This window comes from Nyctibius grandis, chromosome 8 (genome assembly GCF_013368605.1).
Source record: "Nyctibius grandis isolate bNycGra1 chromosome 8, bNycGra1.pri, whole genome shotgun sequence".
NCBI classification, from domain to species: domain Eukaryota; kingdom Metazoa; phylum Chordata; class Aves; order Nyctibiiformes; family Nyctibiidae; genus Nyctibius; species Nyctibius grandis.
Window position 1 is genome coordinate 48,300,334 of NC_090665.1, and position 18,627 is coordinate 48,318,960.

At 46.8% G+C, this 18,627-nt stretch overlaps 1 protein-coding gene across 3 annotated transcripts in view; it reads left to right on the forward strand.

Moving 5' to 3' along the window:
* Positions 1-18,627, forward strand: part of PDE4B (phosphodiesterase 4B) — a 199,088-nt gene that overhangs the window by 149,297 nt on the left and 31,164 nt on the right. The window lies entirely within an intron of this gene.

Genomic DNA, 18,627 nt, shown 5'->3' on the forward strand with positions numbered 1-18,627 from the left:
AATGTATTTTCATGTCTAGAGGTATCATTGATTGACTTGGTTGTGCGTTCAGGCATTTAATCATTTTAGGAAATCAGAATGTAAAAAATACCCCCAAACGCTCCAAAATCTAGCAGGGCGTTGGTTTGATGATTATAGAATCATAGAATGGTTTGGGTTGGAAGGGACCTTAAAGCCCAGCTAGTTCCAACCCCCCAGCCATGGGCAGGGACACCTTCCACCAGACCAGGTTGCTCCAAGCCCCATCCAACCTGGCCTTGAACACTGCCAGGGAGGGGGCAGCCACAGCTGCTCTGGGCAACCTGGGCCAGGGTCTCACCACCCTCACAGCAAAGAATTTCTTCCTAAGATCTCATCTAAATCTCCCCTCTTTCAGTTTAAAACCATTTATTAACGTCTTTTGATTTTGTACTCAGTGCTGTGCTTGTCCAAGGCCGGTGGCAAACAGCCTTTCATCAGCTGGAGGAGGAGTAGGATCTGACCCAAGGGTAGACACCGTGTTTTGTGGTTTACTAGGAGCCATGATCAGTGGCCATTGCTCAGTACTAAATACTTACATAGTTGGATTTAATTTTAACAGAGCTGTGCTTTTTAATGTAGATATTTTAGTATAAATATCCTGCTGTCATAAATACACCTTTCCAAGAGGAAATTAAACACCTGTGCGTATGAAAACTCCTCCACCACACCTCCACACTCGTAAAAAATGTCTTAAACCAGACATTTTTGCATTGTATCTAAAAAAGTCCAGGTTCCAGGCGTTAGAGCAAGGCTCTGAATCCAGCTTGCCGGGGCTGGTAGAGCACATTCCAGACACCCCAATGTTTTAATTTAAAATGAGTTGAATCCACTTAGGCCTTCCACGCTGCAAGCGTGTGTTTGGGGAGGTTTTACAAGCTTAGCCCTATCAAAATGATTCTAAAACGTCCCATTTTACAGTGTATTTGTCTTTAAATGCCATGTATTAGGATGACAAAAGCAGGACATAGTTAGAGTAATCGTTGCATTCGCTGAAAAACCAGCCTGTCTTCCTGCTCCCCTCCCTCCCTCCCTGAGTTTTATGAGAAGTGACCTGAAATTGTGGCCCTGCTGTTAGTGACTGGAGTGTGGGACATTTGGATCCGCACCGAGAGCGCTCGTGCTGGTGTGGGACGGCCCGAGAGGACGTAGTACGACCGTCTGCTCTGCGGGGACGAGTTGAGCACAGCGTGGGGCCAATCCTGCGAGCAAAAATCCTAAGAAGTCAACATGCACAAGCTGGCAGTGCTTTAGCAAACACAAGTAGAGGGTTTGTCACTAACAAATCTTGCTAACGTTTGACAGTTGTGAAACGTTTTCCTCCCCTTCTTCCCAAAGATAGTTCTTGAAGAAGAGAAATCCAGATACAAGTTTCCAGTCTGACTGGAGTATTTTCTGTTTTAGCAGTAATACTTTATGGGACGTGGTCCACAGCCAGAGCCGAGTCACATACGTATGCTGGGCCTTCATCTTAATTCAAGTTCTCTGGGCAGGGTATTTCCCAAAATTCCTGTTACTGAAATGTCACAGACTGTTAAAAGCTTCCTGGGTTTCAACTATGTTGCATGAAACTTTTAAATATTTCCATCCACTTATAGTGGGAACGCACTAGCCAGGTAAAAGCCAAAAATCTGTTACTCACACTTTATAGATCAGGAACAAAAAAATGAAACACAAGAAGAGATGATGCTCACACCACATTTTTCAGCGGCAGCTGCTCGTTCTGAGCCTGCCTTTGTAACACATCCAAATGTGGTCAATTTAGCACGCTGCTAGAATGTCTCTTATTGCAAATTGCCTTAAATGGAAAGTGATGTGCAGCTTGAAATCAGATGTTTCACAGAAATTGCATGAATTTCACTGGATTTATTTCACAGAATTAATTACTTCGGAGAAGTAGTGTGAGTGACAGCGCAGAGACCTTGGCCAAGGCTAACATGAGGTGCCTCTATTATGCTGCTAAATAGAAGAAGTTCTGAAAGGTGCCACATACCATAAAACTTAAAGCATGAAAAGAGAAGAGCCACTGGAATAATCTGTGGCAGGCCAGCCCGTATTTGACCTTCAGTGGGGAATGTTTCCATTTCCATGTCCATTTAATCTGATATTTTAACTGAGATTGTTAATAAGGGTGCCTCCAGTATAGCTGACATTTTGATTTCTTTGAACTCGGTTTGAAGTGCTTAAATACATATATTTTGAGGGCCTTAAATGTGTTTTGAGAGTGAAAGGCTGTTTTTACCTGTGCTGGCTGTAGGGATTTGACAAGCGCTTCCACTTCCAAGTCTGCCAGTTGTTCTGGGTTCGACTTTATCCTCCATCTGCCCCTTCAGGGCAGCTCCCGGGTAGCTTAGCTCTGGTGTAAACAGCCTGATTAGGGTCAGGAGTGAGACCCCAGATTTGAGGAAAGCAGTCATACAGAACTCAGACCTCCAGGTTTAATCACCTGCTGGCTAAAATGATCCAGATGTAAGAAAAAAACACAAATAAATTACTATCTGGTGTTCTCTGTTATCTATTTCTGCTGGTGGATAACCACATAATGGATCTGATGCTGTGTCCCTGGCAATGTTGGGAAAAATATGGTCCAGTTCTGACCCACGTTCGAACACATCTTTCAAAAAGCTGGCGAGCAGGGTGTGATGGCCTCAGCCTGAAGGTGACCCAGAGGCACAGTGGGGATCAGCACGTGAAAGGATTAATATGGAATATTAAAAGCTGTCCAAACAAATGATGCTGGTTTGTAGGATACTGACATCTCCCTCTTCCTCCCCACCCTTTTACCCGTGGGATTTACTCTGTGATTTTAAACAGATTATTCTGGAAGGCTGTACGTGCAGTTTAGTAAACATAAAGCACACTGAGTCACAGCTAGGAACAGCTGAAATTGTTCGCTCGGGTAGATTAATAGAGATGATTAGCACAGTGAGTGTTTTTAGCTCTGTTGTCAGCTACTGCAGGTCTGAAGATTTGTAGTTTTGTGACTTGAGGCTCGCTTCGAATGTTCAGAGTTACAGCGTGTGGACGGGCAAAAAGTGAATCTGTACATGTTGGGGTGCCACCAGAGAGCCACCTGAAGGACACTAGCTGACCAGGTAAAACATTCTGCGTTTTCAAAAGCTGGAGGATGACAGATTAAGAAACAACTTTTAATTGCACGTGCTTTCAGATTGTTCAAGCTATTTCTGCTCGTTCTGCTCCATGAGCGACCCACGAGCTGCGGTGAGCAATACTCTGCCTTCCCACAGTGTCCTTTGGTACAATTACAGACCAGCCCATCAGCCTTACTCAGAGTATCACTTGAAAACCAAATATGTCAAAACAGGTCATTTTTTGCAACGTGCTGTGTGCTTGAGTGGCTCTGCCCAGTGCGGAGCAGCACTATCTCTGGGGTTCAGCTGTAGGATGACAGGCATGTTCGTTTATTTTGAGAGGCTAAATAAGGGCAGTAAGTTCAAATAAGGTAAATGAGCGAGGTTGACATTATTGCCCTTTGGATACGTAAAATATCTGTTGTAGGAAAACAGATTAAAAGTCCAAGCTAAATCAGTTTTTTAAGCTTCCATCCTAAAGGATAATGCTTTCAAGAAATTACATTTAGCCATGAAAAAGCCCATTTAATTATATTTTATAATTAATATCATTTAAGTGGCTGGCATGGTGGCTCAAAACATAACGGACGACTGTATGCCCAGTCTTTCCAAGGCTGAGAGTGGGGCATACGGACCCTAAGGTTGGTGTGTGTCTTAAAGAATTCCTTTCAGTTATGGTTGGGATGCTTCCAGGAGCCACGTTCTTAACTTTCATATTGAAGACCTTAAGGAAATTAAATTGAGAGGAAATGGAGGACAATTTTGTGTTAAACTGTAACCCTTCCAGGAGCCAAGGAAACTGATTTAAACAGGTCTAACATTTTACCAATAGCCTGTTGTCCATTGCTGTGGTGACGTGGGTAGCCTTCTTCTGACCCTCATTTAAAATTTCTGAATAATTTGCCTCATGAAGAGCGAAGGATTATTAATAAACTTTGTCTTTCCATCTAATGCCAGTGGGCAAGTGGAGCTTTTCAGGTAGATTGGCACGGTGGTTTGTACTTCCAGGATTCGTTCTCGAGGTTCCTCTTCCATGTGCTACTCCAGTATTTGGAGGGGTTTAAGAAAAGCCTGGACATGGCACTTAGTGCCCTGGTCTAGTTGCCATGGTGGTGTCAGGGCAATGGTTGGACTCGATGATCCCAGAGGGCTTTTCCAACCTGGTTGATTCTGTGATTTGTTTCACCACACTCAAAGGACTTTGGTTCTGACAGAATATTCAGACCATAAGTTTTATTATCTCCAGGTTAACCTGGTTCAAAACCTGCTTTATTGGCTGCAGAGGGGTACGTGCATGAAAGTAACATCTGAATTCTGTGGCAGATCCCAATGCAGACCTTTTTGTTTGTGGTTTGCAAAACTCTTACGAAACAGCGAAACAGAATACGGTTAGTCCCTTGCATCTTTCATGTTTTGGGGTTTTTTTTTTCCCCTTTGTTGAACTAAAATCATCGCTGTGGTCTGTCTAGATAGTTCCTTCCTGGTGTGAGGCCCGTTGTGAAAGTCAGCTCATGGTTTCTCACGGAGGAGTTCTCAGCGCAGCAGCAGGGGCGCGGGCAGGCGGTTTTGCACAGGTAGGTGCACAGAAAGACAGCTCGGGAGAGGCCCTGCCTCTGGGCTCAGCCGTGGGCCCACGTGGGCCAGAGCCCCCGCTCCAGCGCAGACGTCGTGGGTGCGTGGCACCAGGCAGCGAGGTGCAGGAGGCCTCGGGCCGGCGGGGGATGAGCCAGCTCCAGAACCGGAAGCCGTCTCGCCACAACAGCACAGGATGGTGCCCCGCCTAATTAAGCCTGTTGAAAGGCAGGGCTAATTAGTTGAGGTGGAGCGCCTTGTTAGCACAACTAGGTTGCTTCCAGGATCCAAGTTGATTTCCCTGCACGTGTAAGCTTACCAGCTCTCTCTGAGCCAGCCCACATGTATCAAATGAGATAATACACAGCGCGGCACAGGTAAATCCTAAGTGGGTACCTAGGTAATTTCATAATCATATCCTGATTTTTCAGTGTCTTTCTCACACTCATGCATTCACATGCACGCCATGTGCTCAGGAAGAAAGTGTTTTTACTCACACAGTAAAACGTTCATCTTGCTGTGATCTGGCCTTCCTTTGTTTAACTAGAGCAACAAAACCAGCATCTGGGCTCCCCATGATTTACAGGGAGTTGGGATTGGGATTTCAATCCCTGGCCTCAGCTCTAGGTGTGGGCTGGAGGCTTCCTTCTGTGGCCATGAAACCAATGGTCATCTCCATCCCTGGCCTGCAGCTCTCTGGTTTGGCTGCACTTTGAGGAGCGTGTTGAGTAGAGGTGTGATCACAGACTCACAGAATCAGTCAGGTTGGAAGAGCCCTCTGGGATCATCGAGTCCAACCATTGCCCTGACACCACCATGGCAACTAGACCAGGGCACTAAGTGCCATGTCCAGTCTTTTCTTAAACACCTCCAGATATGGTGACTCCACCACAATTAAGTGATGGGGATTCACTTAATTTAAAAATTCATGATGGCCTTGGTAATTGTGATCTGTCTTCAGGAATGTGTTTGAGGTGTGTGCTTATTTCCTTACAAAACATCATCTGAAAAATCATTTTCAGCGTTCTCCTTGCAGATCTCTCCTTTAAGTGCACTGTCAGTCTCTTGCACTCGTTTTGTAAGACCCTGTGTAGCAGAGGTACTCTTCTGCATCGTGTTTTCCCTCCTGTCTTGTGATTAAGGCAGGAATTCTACAGGGCAACAAGGAATCAAGCCCGGTCAGTAAAACGATAACGTGCCAAACCGTGTGTTTGCTCCCCGAGATAAAGTTGGAACTGCGTGATCTTTCCCGTTCATTGGACAGGCCAAGATTAGATTCTGCCCCTCTTGCCATTTCTGCTTCTCCCTGCCCCTGGACTGAGGAATTCCTACTATGCAGGCAAATCCCGTTCCCAGATTCCCTCGTGATACCACTGCTAAGTGACATCTGACAAGATGCTTCCTGCATTTTGTTACTTCCATTTGGCACCATAAAAGCACTGTCACTTACCCCTCTGATTTGTGGCAGCTACGCTGTATTGTTCACTCCGTGTGGCTGCCGTGGGAGGGGGAAAGGACACTGCAGAAACGGGGACTGCCTTGTGGTAAAACACTCCATCCCACCCTACCATGAGAAGGTATCTCCAATCTAAATCCTTCTTCAGAACTTCTCCAGTTTCCCTCGCTCGTTAGCATTTCAGATTAAACCTTCAGGCTTATCTTCAGATCAGAAACTATCTCTCTGGGAAGCTTCAGAGGCTTCTGTTAGCCACCTTAAGGAGTTCTTAGTGTTTACGCCTCATTTTTTACACCTCATTGTCTTGCAAAAGGTGCAGTGTTAACTTGGCTTTGGGAATCTCAATCTTTAATCTTTATACTGGAGCATTTTTAAAGGTGAGGTTTACAAAGCTGTTTTCAAGTGCATATCTGACACATGTAAACACACAAAATAATGTGAAAGTACTTTTTCAGGACCCTGACTTTTTTTTAGTTAGTCCCTTCCAAGTGGTTTCCAATGCTCCATCTCAGCTGAAGAGAGATGTTAGTAGTATTTACTCTGCAGCAATGAAGATTCATGACGAGACATCTTCTGCCCTCTTCTGCAATGCCCACTGAAGCTCTGGTCCTTCTCTTTGAGCAATGTTTGGTAAACCCAGTTCTTCACAAGACAATACTTGAGTAGTGTCTTCTTCCCGCTTTCTTCATTCTTTTTCAGTCTGTTTTTAAGGGGATATCACAGGCTCTCCCATCAGCAATCCCTGAAAAACGGCAGCTGTAACCCCCAACCGACTTCTCCTTCAGTTCAGAGCTTCAGCTTGTGCTCAGCTGGGTGCTACACCCAGGCTGAACTGCTGAGGTTGTCCCAGACGGGTGTCTCGGCTGTTGGTTGCCTCTTCTACGTCATCATCCTCTCCTAGAAGGAGCGATGCTCTTGGTACTCTCAGCACCCTGCTGCCCAACCCAGGGGACCCTGGCCACTGACACTAGGGGACTATAATGATGTGCTGCTTGTGAGCACCCGCACTTACTACCACAAAGCCTGGCAAAACCGAGTGGCTTCTCCAGCTCCCGTGATAATAAACCACAATCACCCTACTTAGACTAATTGGTAAGCAATTGGCTAGTTACTGCTAACAGTCAGTGGTCTGTCCAGTGAGCTGCCAGCCCCTGTGGGTCCTCGGTGACCTGATTCTCATGACTTGGCTGGTGATCCACCCCAACCAGCCTGCACACTAGCACTGGTGGGTATAATCAGGACTTCTGCAGGTTTGTCCAGTTCTGGCTTAACTGACTTCATCAGGGCTTGGCTCTCACTCCAGGCTGACCTCTTGATATGAGTTGCCTTGAAATGGTTCATTTTTGCCTCCCCACGGTGGCTAGGCCCCCATGACTGATCTGCTGCCACTCCCCTTGGGATGGCTTGCAGGAATCGAGATCAAAGCAAGGCTGGGGAGGATGTGCTGCCCAGCACCAGGGCTCTGCAAAAACTCTTCTGTTTGCTGCCGAGGGCTTCCATTTGCTGCTTGGTCTCAAGACTCTGTCATTGTCATAGGATTCATTTCACATGACTTCAGTCACCTAAAAATTATAGACCCATCTTAACTAGTGGCTGTTTTTTTAAGAAAACATATTGCGAACTTGGGAGCAGACCATCCTGTTGTTCAGGAAGATCAGGAATTTCAGCAGAAGCCAACTCAGTGAAGCAAGGAGCTTCTCAGCGAGTCGCAGTGCAAAAAGAGAGCAGGCCAAGAGTGAAAAGGCCCTGTAACAAGGGAGGGATGTAAAAGCACTGTTTGGGCGCGTGGGGTGAATTACTCGATGCCTTTTTTGTCTCAGTCTTTGCAGACGGAGCCTTGTGCCCAGGCCCCAGCGCCCATCAGCCTGCTTGGGAAGGAGACAGATGGAGAGCAATGAGGGTCAGGGGCAACCTGGAGGAGGTGGATGTGTTCAAGTCCATGGTGTTGGAGAGGATTCAAGCTGGTAAAGCTGGATGATGTGACCATAGGTCACTGTGTGTCCTTCACAAAAAATTGTGGTGCTTGGGAAGGCCCCGTTCCCAGTGACAACAGGAAAAAGGTCCATCTTTGAGAAAGGCGACGGGGTTCTGAGGAGCTATGGACTAGTCGACTCTTCTTGGTCACTGGAGAGGTCACTGAGGGTTTCCACTGGAGTCTGTTTCCAAATACACGAAGGACAAGAAAGTAAATTGGGAACGATAGACACAGATTTGCCAAGGGCAAATTGTGCTTGAAAGCCCTGACCTCCTTCTCCAAGGACTAGGGGACATGGGGGGAGCTACGGGTGGGTATATCTGTCTACAGTGAGCACTTGGGCACTGTTTCCCACAGCATTCCCACATGGAAGCTGGGGTGGCATTGGTCAGACAAACAGACTGGATATTGCTGGACCACCATGCTCTAAGGGTGGTGATGAAGGCTGCGTGGTGGTGAAGGCTGCAGTTGGTGGCTGATGACAGGGAGGGTGTAGGTGTCTGTCAGCACCCTACAGCTACTTGACCATCAGGCTGATGTTGATTAGCTGAGGATAGTCCTGCTCTGAGTGGGAGGCTGGAGCAGATGACCTCTGGAGGTCCCTTCCAGCCAGTTTCTGTGACTCTGCGGTAGAGAGGTGCCTTCTGCAGTTTAATGGAGAAGCAGAGGCACCTCCGGAGGGTGATTCAGCCCATCGCAGCAGTCGTGCTGAGAATAGACCAGGATCATCCCTTGGAGGTCCCAGCCACTTTCCACGGACTGTGAGGGGAGCTTAGGTGATTAACTTTTAGCCAGCTAAAGATAGCTCAGAGGAGCGCAACCCCCCCCCCAAATGACATTTCTCCAGGCTAATATTACTGCTTTTCGCCGTTGCTCAGGTTACACTGCAGCTGGCTCAGTGGTCGGGCGGCGAGCGCGTTGGCTGTTGACTCAGAAACATCACTGCTACTATGGCAGTCGAGTGACTAGCAGGCTGTGCTTCGTGTCGTGGCCAAATCACGCTGCAGGCATTCCTCCCGTCACTGGAAGCCTTCGCTTTGGTGGTTAAATGAGCTGTGGCTTCTTCCTTCTTGGGATGGCTGCAGTGTGGGGATGTGGAGCAGTTTGCTTTTCACAGAATGACAGAATCAGTGAGGTTGGAAGAGCCCTCTGGGATCACCGAGTCCAACCATTGCCCTGACACCACCATGGCAACTAGACCATGGCACTAAGTGCCATGTCCAGGCTTTTCTTAAACGCCTCCAGAGATGGTGACTCCACCACCTCCCTGGGCAGCCCCTTCCAATGGCTAATGACCCTTGCTGAGAAGAAATGCTTCCTAATGGCCAACCTGAACCTCCCCTGGCCAAGCTTGAGGCTGTGTCCTCTTGTCCTATCGCTGGTTGCCTGGGAGAAGAGGCCGACTCCCACTGCGCTACACCCTCCCTTCAGGTAGTTGTAGACTGCACTAAGGTCACCTCTGAGCCTCCTCTTCTCCAGGCTAAACACCCCCAGCTCCCTCAGCCGTTCCTCAGAGGTCAGACCCTCCAGACCCTTCCCCAGCTTGGTCGCCCTCCTCTGCACTCGCTCCAACACCTCAACATCTTACTTGACGTGCGGGGCCCAGAACTGGACACAGGATTTGAGGTGTATTCAACGACTCCTGTGTCGTTCCCTACAGGCAGGGGGTTTTTCCTTCTCCCTTCCATATTGCTTTCCATGGTCCCTGTGCCTTTGCTTGGTGAGGCATCTCTGCTTGATGAGGCGTCTCTTCTCGCTCCCTGTAGTCCTCCAGTTTGAACATGGATGTGTCCCCGACGTTCTTGGCGGGTGCTGTTTTAATCACTGCCTTGGCGCCTTCAGGAATTTTGGAGCTGTTTTTCTAGGGGCTGAGTTTTCCCAGCAGCCTTTCTGGGCAGCTGAAGTGGTGTGTCCCAGAAAGGACCTGTCTTTAATTAGAGGACTTACAATGCCAGATTCCTCAGCAGTGTAACAGAAGAGTTCCTTTCTTCTGCTCCTTGTTGCTTTGGAAATAAAGAAGAAGAATGCCCCCCAAAATCTTGGCCTATTTTGCTTGAGGTTGTAGCACACGTCAAACACTTTCATCAACCGTTTCGGTATCACAAGCGTTATTCCTGGCAGCAGCATCTCACTCATTTCCTGTCATTTTTCGCAATTAGCAGTAGAAAGCTTTCACTTCGTTTTTTTGTCTCTATCTTCCTCTATCATCTCTGAATACAGACTCCATTGTTTCTGCTGCTTTTGAGCCTGCGTTAAGATTTCTGTCTGCGTTCCCCCACAGCTGGATCTCCTCCAGTGCCACCTCTTCAGTGCACCTCTAGCAGCGGCCTTGCCAGTTAATCCCGTCGTCTCTCTTTGCCGGGGTTTCTCTACCCTGGCCTCTCCTACCACATCTCATGTATCAGTGCTGAGTAACAGAAAAGTCCACGTTTCTAAAATAGCTTTTTGCTAAAAGCGTTGGTTTGAGACGTGCTGCTCTCTGTTCATTTGCATGCAGTGCCCACACCGTCTGCAGCCTGCCTGCTTCCCACCGAGCTCCGGCACCCCCTGGCCCTGCTCCACGTCTCTCCTGGTGCCCAGCGTAGCTGCATCACAGAATCAATCAGGTTGGAAGAGCCCTCTGGGCTCATCGAGTCCAACCATTGCCCTGACACCACCATGGCAACTAGACCAGGGCACTAAGTGCCATGTCCAGGCTTTTCTTAAACCCCTCCAGAGATGGTGACTCCACCACCTCCCTGGGCAGCCCCTTCCAATGCCTAATGACCCTTGCTGAGAAGAAATGCTTCCTAATGTCCAACCTGAACCTCCCCTGGCCAAGCTTGAGGCTGTGTCCTCTTGTCCTATCACTAGTTGCCTGGGAGAAGCTAGTTGCCTGCATCGTGCCGGGCAGCAAACGAAGAGCCCTTCGCTCTTACTCCCACCTCCCTTGCACGCCGGAGGGAGGCTGCAGTATAGCTGCAGGTGTGAGAAATGTGAGAGGGGACGGCTAGAGTTACTGGTTGAACTGGAGTCCCAAAAATACGATCGGGAGTGGGGAGAAGGGCAGGATCGTCCATTTGTTCGGGGAGTTGCTCAAGAACGTACTGGCTCCACCTGTTCCGCAGGTGCTGGGGCTTTGTGCCTTTCTTAGCACATCTGCACTTATCTTTGCAAAAGATATAATTAGTTTCATTGCACACAATGAAATGTTGGGGAGGGGGGAAGCGCATCTCAATCCTCTGTCGTTCCCATGATTTTAGATTACTCTGCAATCCCAGCCCCGCCGTCCAGCGGACCGGGAGTGCGCAAGTGTCCGCAGAGCTGCAAGAGGGAACATGTTGGTGTGCTGGCAGCGTTGCTGGCACGTGGAGCCTTGGGTAGTTCTGCTGGATACACCTTGCTTGTGTATAATACCTCCTTTGGGGTACGTGTCTAGCTTTTGTGCTCAGAAAAAAGTTGGAAATCTGGTCCATAGACCCCCTAAATACTGGAAAACCTACAGGGCATCTATAAAAGAGACCTGTAATGACGGGATACAGGGTTTTCTCTGTGCTTGCAATTTGTAAGATGGTGCTTTCAGACTTGGACATTTTCATTGCAGATTTTAAATGCATCACTCCAGTGGTGCTCTGTGCCTTTGATTTTTGTTTGCTGTGAATTTTCAAACCCATCTACAGAACAATTTTCTCAAAGATATTTGTTGGATCTGTTAGAACAATGGCTTAATTCAAGGAAATAGCTCTCTGCTCATGGGTAGTCATGAATGCACTAACAGGATACACTAAACAAATAAATTATTTGGTGTCAGTTATTCACTCGGCATTGCCAAGGATAAATATGTAAACACGTCCGCACAATCTGTAAGCGACCACAGATACATTAGGGAAGGCAGAGGGTAAATGGCTGACAGCCTGCACAAGTCCCTGTTCTATCAAGTTTTAGCATGTCGTCTGTTGATAAACCTGTTTGACTGAACATGCTCCCGGGTTTTAGAGTGATGCTAGACACTGGCTGGTGGTTATTGCAGGGCATATAACGAATCTCGCTTTGTGAAGTTAAAGGAGATTAACAACATCTTTTGTTGAAGGGAACTGGAGGGAGCACCTTTGGCCATCTGGATCTACATGACTTTTGTCTAAGCCATAGCCACATGGGTACCTTGAATCACACAGGCCACTCTTCCTTTTTTTCCTTCTTCTTCTTCCCCTTCTCCTTTCTTTTTTTCTCCTCTAACCTGCATCAGGACTTAAAATCAAACAGGTCTCAGCTGAAGCACAGATGGGAGGTTGTACAGGAGTGAGAGTTGGCCTCTTCTCCCAGGCAGCTAACGATAGGACAAGAGGACACAGCCTCAAGCTTCACCAGGGGAGGTTCAGGTTGGACATTAGGAAGCATTTCTTCTCAGCAAGGGTCATTAGGCATTGGAAGGGGCTGCCCAGGGAGGTGGTGGAGTCCCCATCTCTGGAGGGGTTTAAGACAAGCCTGGACATGGCACTTAGTGCCCTGGTCTAGTTGCCATGGTGGTGTCAGGGCAATGGTTGGACTCGATGATCCCAGAGGGCTCTTCCAACCTCATTGATTCTGTGAGTTCAGCCGGTGGATCAGTCTTTTGTGGATCAGAGTGTATGTGAGGATCCCACAGAGAGGGCTTCAGCCAGCGTGCTTAGATGTAAGCTCTCAGTCATCAGTAGTCAAGGACTGAGAAATGGAAACGAAGCCTTCAGTAAACATTAATGGTCTCTATACCAGTCACAAAGTAATCATCTGTCATTCATGTGATTGACTAGAGGCTCTCCCTTCTCTTCTTAATCTTTTTTTGTCATCTATAATGACAACAGTTATGATAATGGATAATAAATACAGTATGTTATATAATTAAAACTGGTTATCTTCCAGTCCTCTGATGAATTCTAAGTGATAAAGACTCATCATGTATATTGTTCCGATTTTTAAGAAAAGTCCATATCTGAATGTGCTTTCATTTTTTTTTACTTTGTAAATTATTTTAAATATCTGTAAATAAGCAAAATATTCAAATGTGCCTAAAACCTCTGGGACAGGAATTGTGCCCTCTGGATTCACCCTGAGAAGTACGTACACGTTAAAATTGCACCCCTAATCTTATTTTCAAGCATTTCTACATGTTAGGAGGTTGGGAGTGTGCTTTCAAACATTTCCTAAAGCAGCGTTTTCAGTGCCTGCAAGTGGTTTCATGCACCAGGATAAACATTTACATGTTCCCATACAAGGACATGAGGACTTCAAAAGCTCCAGCTCACCTAAGAGCCCTCGTGGAGCTCAGTTCACCAAAGCTACTGGTTATTGACCATTTCCCTGTCACTAGTGGGAGTTTAGGAAGCATTTTCTTCTGTAATATTTGTTTTTTAATCTTTTGTTTCTTTTGAATGTTTGTCTGCTTCAGGTTTGTTTAATTTTATCAGTTTATTAAACATTCAGGGAACATTTCAGTGCCTGCCTGTTGCCACATTGTACCTACTGGATTTGGGAACAGCTCCAGTATTAAAGCCTTTCCAAGGCAAAAGTGAGCAACTGCTCTTATTCATATTAATTTTAAAAGATTTGATCCCGACTCTGAGTGGTTGTTGAGGTAAGGTTAAGACAGAGTGATAATATTTTTTATTAAATCAACTGGAATCACTGGAAAAAGAGCACTTTGGTGACCTCAGTGGCTGTCCCTCGAGTCTCAGAGGAATTGCTGCTACGAAGGCAGGCTGGAGCTGAGCGCAGAGCGCTGGTGGGAAGGACGGCCGCAAATGCTAAAGACATTTATAATTATAAATAGCTCCAATTTATTGCAGCCAGGATGCAATTAGAAGTAAATAACCCAGAAGATGTCTTATTGGCACTGTAAACAAGCGGCTTTGCACGGGGAATAGGATATATTGTGTTCAAGTCAGGAAGACTGCTGCAGTGCCTTGGTTTTCACTTGTAAAAGTTTCTCTTTGAATTTTTTGGCACAGAGAGCAGCCCTTTTTGATAGAGATTATCTGAAGGGTTTTGAGTCTTAAACTCTACATGCCTAAGGTTTACACGTGAAGTTGCCATCCATTAGCAGTAGCTACTTCTTTTCTTTGTGGAATTAAGTATTAAGTCCTTTATCAGTACAGCCAGTCCTTAATTTGATCATTAGGAGCTGAAGAGAGCTGAGTTTGTAAAGATGTCTGCAAATATTTGCACTCGGTGGTTCTCGCCAGCCAAAGTGGACAATCTGGTCACAAGATAGAATCCCACTAGTAGTAGTAGCCTGCTAGGTGGTGGAAAACTGTTGTTTGGCACCTGCAACATTCTACTGGGCAAGGAGCAGAACTTGGGGACGAGGGTCTGTGCCCCTCCAGCCCACCTCGCTGCCTCGTGGGGCTCGCTGTGTTTGGATAACAGGATGGGGGACAGTGAGTTTGTGGGTTAAGAGAGGAACCAGACTGTGGCTGCAGCAGCAGATAACGCTGGCCTCGTGCTCAGAGATAGCCCAGCCAGTGGTGAGGGCAAGCGCGGGGGGAGAGGTCACTTCTCTAGTGAGAGATACTGTATGTGCCATCATCTTACAGAGGTGAAAAAGAAATAGATGGCAAAAAAATACTAAAAAAGCAGTTGTTGCAAAATACTGGCACATAAATGAATTGCATTTAAGTACGTTAGAGTGTTCTAAGTGCTAACAGAAAAATATTAAATGGTGTGGTGCTTCTGAAGGCTTGGCCAGTGTGTCCTCTGATGGGCTGGCAGCAAATCAGGACTTGGGATGAAATGTCACCTCAGCTCCTGCTAAATTGCCATCGGGATCCAAAGTCGTGCACAAACACCATGTAATATTTGAAAACTGCAACAAACTCCTTTTGTTAATTAGTTCTTTATTCTGTCTCAGAAATTATTTCATGTAGGGCACTAGAAAAAATGACAGAAATGCCAGTTACAATTCTATGCGTAAGGGCTTGGTTATGCAACACCCAAATATAAACTGAAACATGATACAGCTGAAGACGCGTCATGTAGTATTCCAGGAGACCATATCCAGAAATTGCAGGGCTGTTTCCGTAAGTGACCGTGTGCATGAGCTGTACCAGGAAGGTTATCGAAGCCTGTGAGTGGAGAAGGTTTCAGAGTGGTTCTGGCAGAGGGTGTTGCGCTCCTGATGTCAGTGGGACACTCACATTGGCTTCAGGGAAAGAACAGGTCATGGAGCATCTAAACTTCTGTTTACTGTTTGTTTGAAGCCCTGTAGTGACACTAGATACTGCTCAGCGAGAGAATCCCGGGGCACTTCATCCTTCTCCTCTGACACTTCTTTTTCTTCTCCCCCTGCGCTTGTAGGGTCCCTCTGTTCTCCCTTTTGCATTTTAACCCCACCATCGCTTCCAGTCCCCTCCTGTGCCCCACACAGCCACCGCTGCAGGAGCCAATGCTGGGGTCTCTCTTGGGTTCTGCTATAAAGTATGTTTTCCCTTATCAGTATCAAAACGAACTGTTAATTTTAAAATATCCAAATGTGATTAATGTGGTCTATGTCCATGAATATTAACTATTAAGAAAGTTAGAAAATCGATGCTATTCCCTTTTAAGATCATTCCCTTATAAGTTACTACATTTGTAGAAGAGCAGCTTCGAACTGGCTTTGCATCTGACTTATTTTTGGATCGCCGTGTATCTTACATTTCATTAGGGACTTGGAGTATGTGTTTTAATTTTACACGCTGTTTTTCAGAAACACTGGTGCCAGTTTAGCCTTATTTGTGGAATCCTAGCCAGTGCTTTCACAGTTTATTTGTAAATAGTCACAACAAGTTAACAAACAGGGAGTTAGCGGAGTTGCACGTATCCAGAGAGGGCTGGTTTGATAGGAACTGGTGTTTCCAGGTTGATTGTGCTCAGACTGGGTCACTTAGGAAGTGGCTTAGGAGTTACCGAGTTTCTAAGAAGGGTTGAGCTCGGGCTGTCTTCCTTCTGGCGAGGAGGATAGTGTCTCTTCTTCTACTTGACTGTCTAATTTCTTGAAACTCGCAGGAATGTGGTATCTTTGACGTACTTAGTGGCCGAGCAAATTGCGCTGAAGCTCAGCAGCAGGTTCAGAAATGACTGAGGAAGGAGGGTGGAGGAGCTGAAAGACATGCAGACACCTGGAGGGAGGCACGCCACCCGAGCCGCATTTCACAAGACTCATTTCCTTAAGAAAATGAGTGGAAAAATACTTTGGTTAGTCAAAACCGAAAGACCCTGAAGAATTTAAGAAGAGCTGCCCAAGGACGCGGGTGATGCAGCTCTCCTTGGGTCTGAAGAGCCCGGTGGAGCTGTGGGCAGCAGGAAAAAGCCAGTTCTGAAAGAAACCTTAACAGTGCTTCTATATGGAAATACACCTCTTATAGACTGGGTGCTGAACAGCTTTTGAGCAGTAGCGGGTCTCAGCTTTTTCCTTCCTTAAAATGGTACTTACCAAGAACTCTTTACTATCACTTTACTGCATCTTTACCGTTGAAATCAGGAGAGATTTTAAGTGGCAGTTTTCAAAACATCTGCATTTAAACCATTAATCTATTGTCCTCTAAATGTGTTTGTTGAAAAGGCCTAAGGAAGTGATAACGCTCGTGTTTTTACATGAGTAAACCAGGCTTCAGCCTGAGGGGCCCCCGCAGTTCAGGTAGCCCCTCGGAAATGAAGCACAAAGGCACCAGTGGGAAGGAAGGGTCATTTGGCACAACTGTGCTAAAAATTCTAAAAAAACATTTAGAATGTCTAAAACATTCCTTGCGTTCTTGTTTCATCTTCTAAAAACTAAACCTAAAAATGTAAATCATGTAGAGCTGGCAGTAGCCTAGTACCAAACCCATTCACTCTATGCCTAAGCCCTGAAGTTTCCTTTTTCATAATTTGCATTGTTCTCTCTAATATCTGATATCTTTCCTTGATGGTTTTGGGTTTTTTCCCCCCCTTTTATTACACAAAACTCAGATTACAAAGTAAGAGAATAGCCTGCACCCTTCCTCAGCTCTGGGGAAGGTAAGTCGTTCCCTATCAAGTGTAGATGTCTGTTCTTGGTCCTGCCTTGCCCTGATGGTTCTTTCGGAGGTGAGGACTTGCAGGGAAGTGATGAAGGCAGCGGGTCCTGCTGCCATCACCCAGGGCAGGGCTGGGAATCCCCAAATGGCTCAAATTAGGGTCTCGTGCCACAAAGAGCCTATTCCTTCTCCTGCGTTGCTCGCACCGTGGTTGCCTGCAGTGGTCCTGCTTACTGAGGAGCCTCGGAGCAGGAGAGCACTTACACTAACACAGTACAATTCATTATTTAAACATATGTCAGCTCCTCTTCAGTTTGAGGAGATGACTTGTTCCTATTCCTAAAATCATGATTTAGCCTGTGTGAGTTTTATCAGTGCAAACATTTTGTGTAACAAGGAATTTGAGCCCTTCCAGGTCAACTAATTTACATGATGAAGTAGTTGATAGAGAATGTGCATGTTAGAAAGGAAAATATGCCCAAATTCTGTGTATTTTGGCTATTTCCACCTGCTTTTTGATATATGTATCACAGAAGTATGCAGGAACGAGGTTACTTGCCATGTTTGGAGCTCTGTGAGCACAGAAAAAGACATTAACTTTCAATGCCACAAAGATTCAGATTCACCGAATCTTTAAAATGTGTCTGTGCCAAGTGAGTTCATTGCTGAATTACTCTTCGGCAGCGTTTATTTTCTGCCATGTCACTTCAAACATCGAACGTACGCTCTCTATACAGGACTTATTAATGATGTTCATTGCTTTATGGATATGGTGAATGATGAAGAGGGGAGCACACCCCGTGCAGTCCCAGGCAGCCTGAGATGGGCAGTGGCATGCACATGGATGGGGCATGTGTGTATAGAGTATGTGCTCTCCAGCAGATAGTTTGCTGAGCGTATGTCATAGCAATCCTGCCCTCTGATGTCACTGTTACCTGCTCAGTCAGTGCCATTAGAAATGCTGAATTCATTAACTTTGACAGATTTATGGGGTAAGCATATGTCACTGGTATTGTGAGAAGCAGTTGCATTCATGGGGAGATTTTATGATTCACTGTATCTGCTTATGTAAACCTTAACTTTTACGCTGAGGGAGGCTCAGGAGCACGTTGTCCTGCTGGAAGGGTCAAGGAGTTAAGCTCGGTGGGAGCAGGGGCTGGTGGGGTTGGGGAGTAGGGCTGGCAAGGCTTGGGGTGCAGGGCCTGCTGGGGAGACAGGCGGATGGCACTGGGGAGCAGGACCAGTAGGGTGCAGGGCTGGTGGAGTTGATGGTCAAGGCTGGTAGGGAACAAGGCCAGTGGAGTTGGGGAGACAGGACCAAGGGGGAGGAGGGATGGCTGGGTCAGGGAGCAGGACCAGGTGGGGTTGGGGAGTAGGGCTGGTGGGATTGGGGAGTAGGGCTGGTGGGATGGGGGAGTGGGACCAGGTGGGGTTGGGGAGTAGGGCTGGTGGGATTGGGACCAGGTGGGGTTGGGGAGTAGGGCTGGTGGGATTGGGGAGTGGGACCAGGTGGGGTTGGGGAGTAGG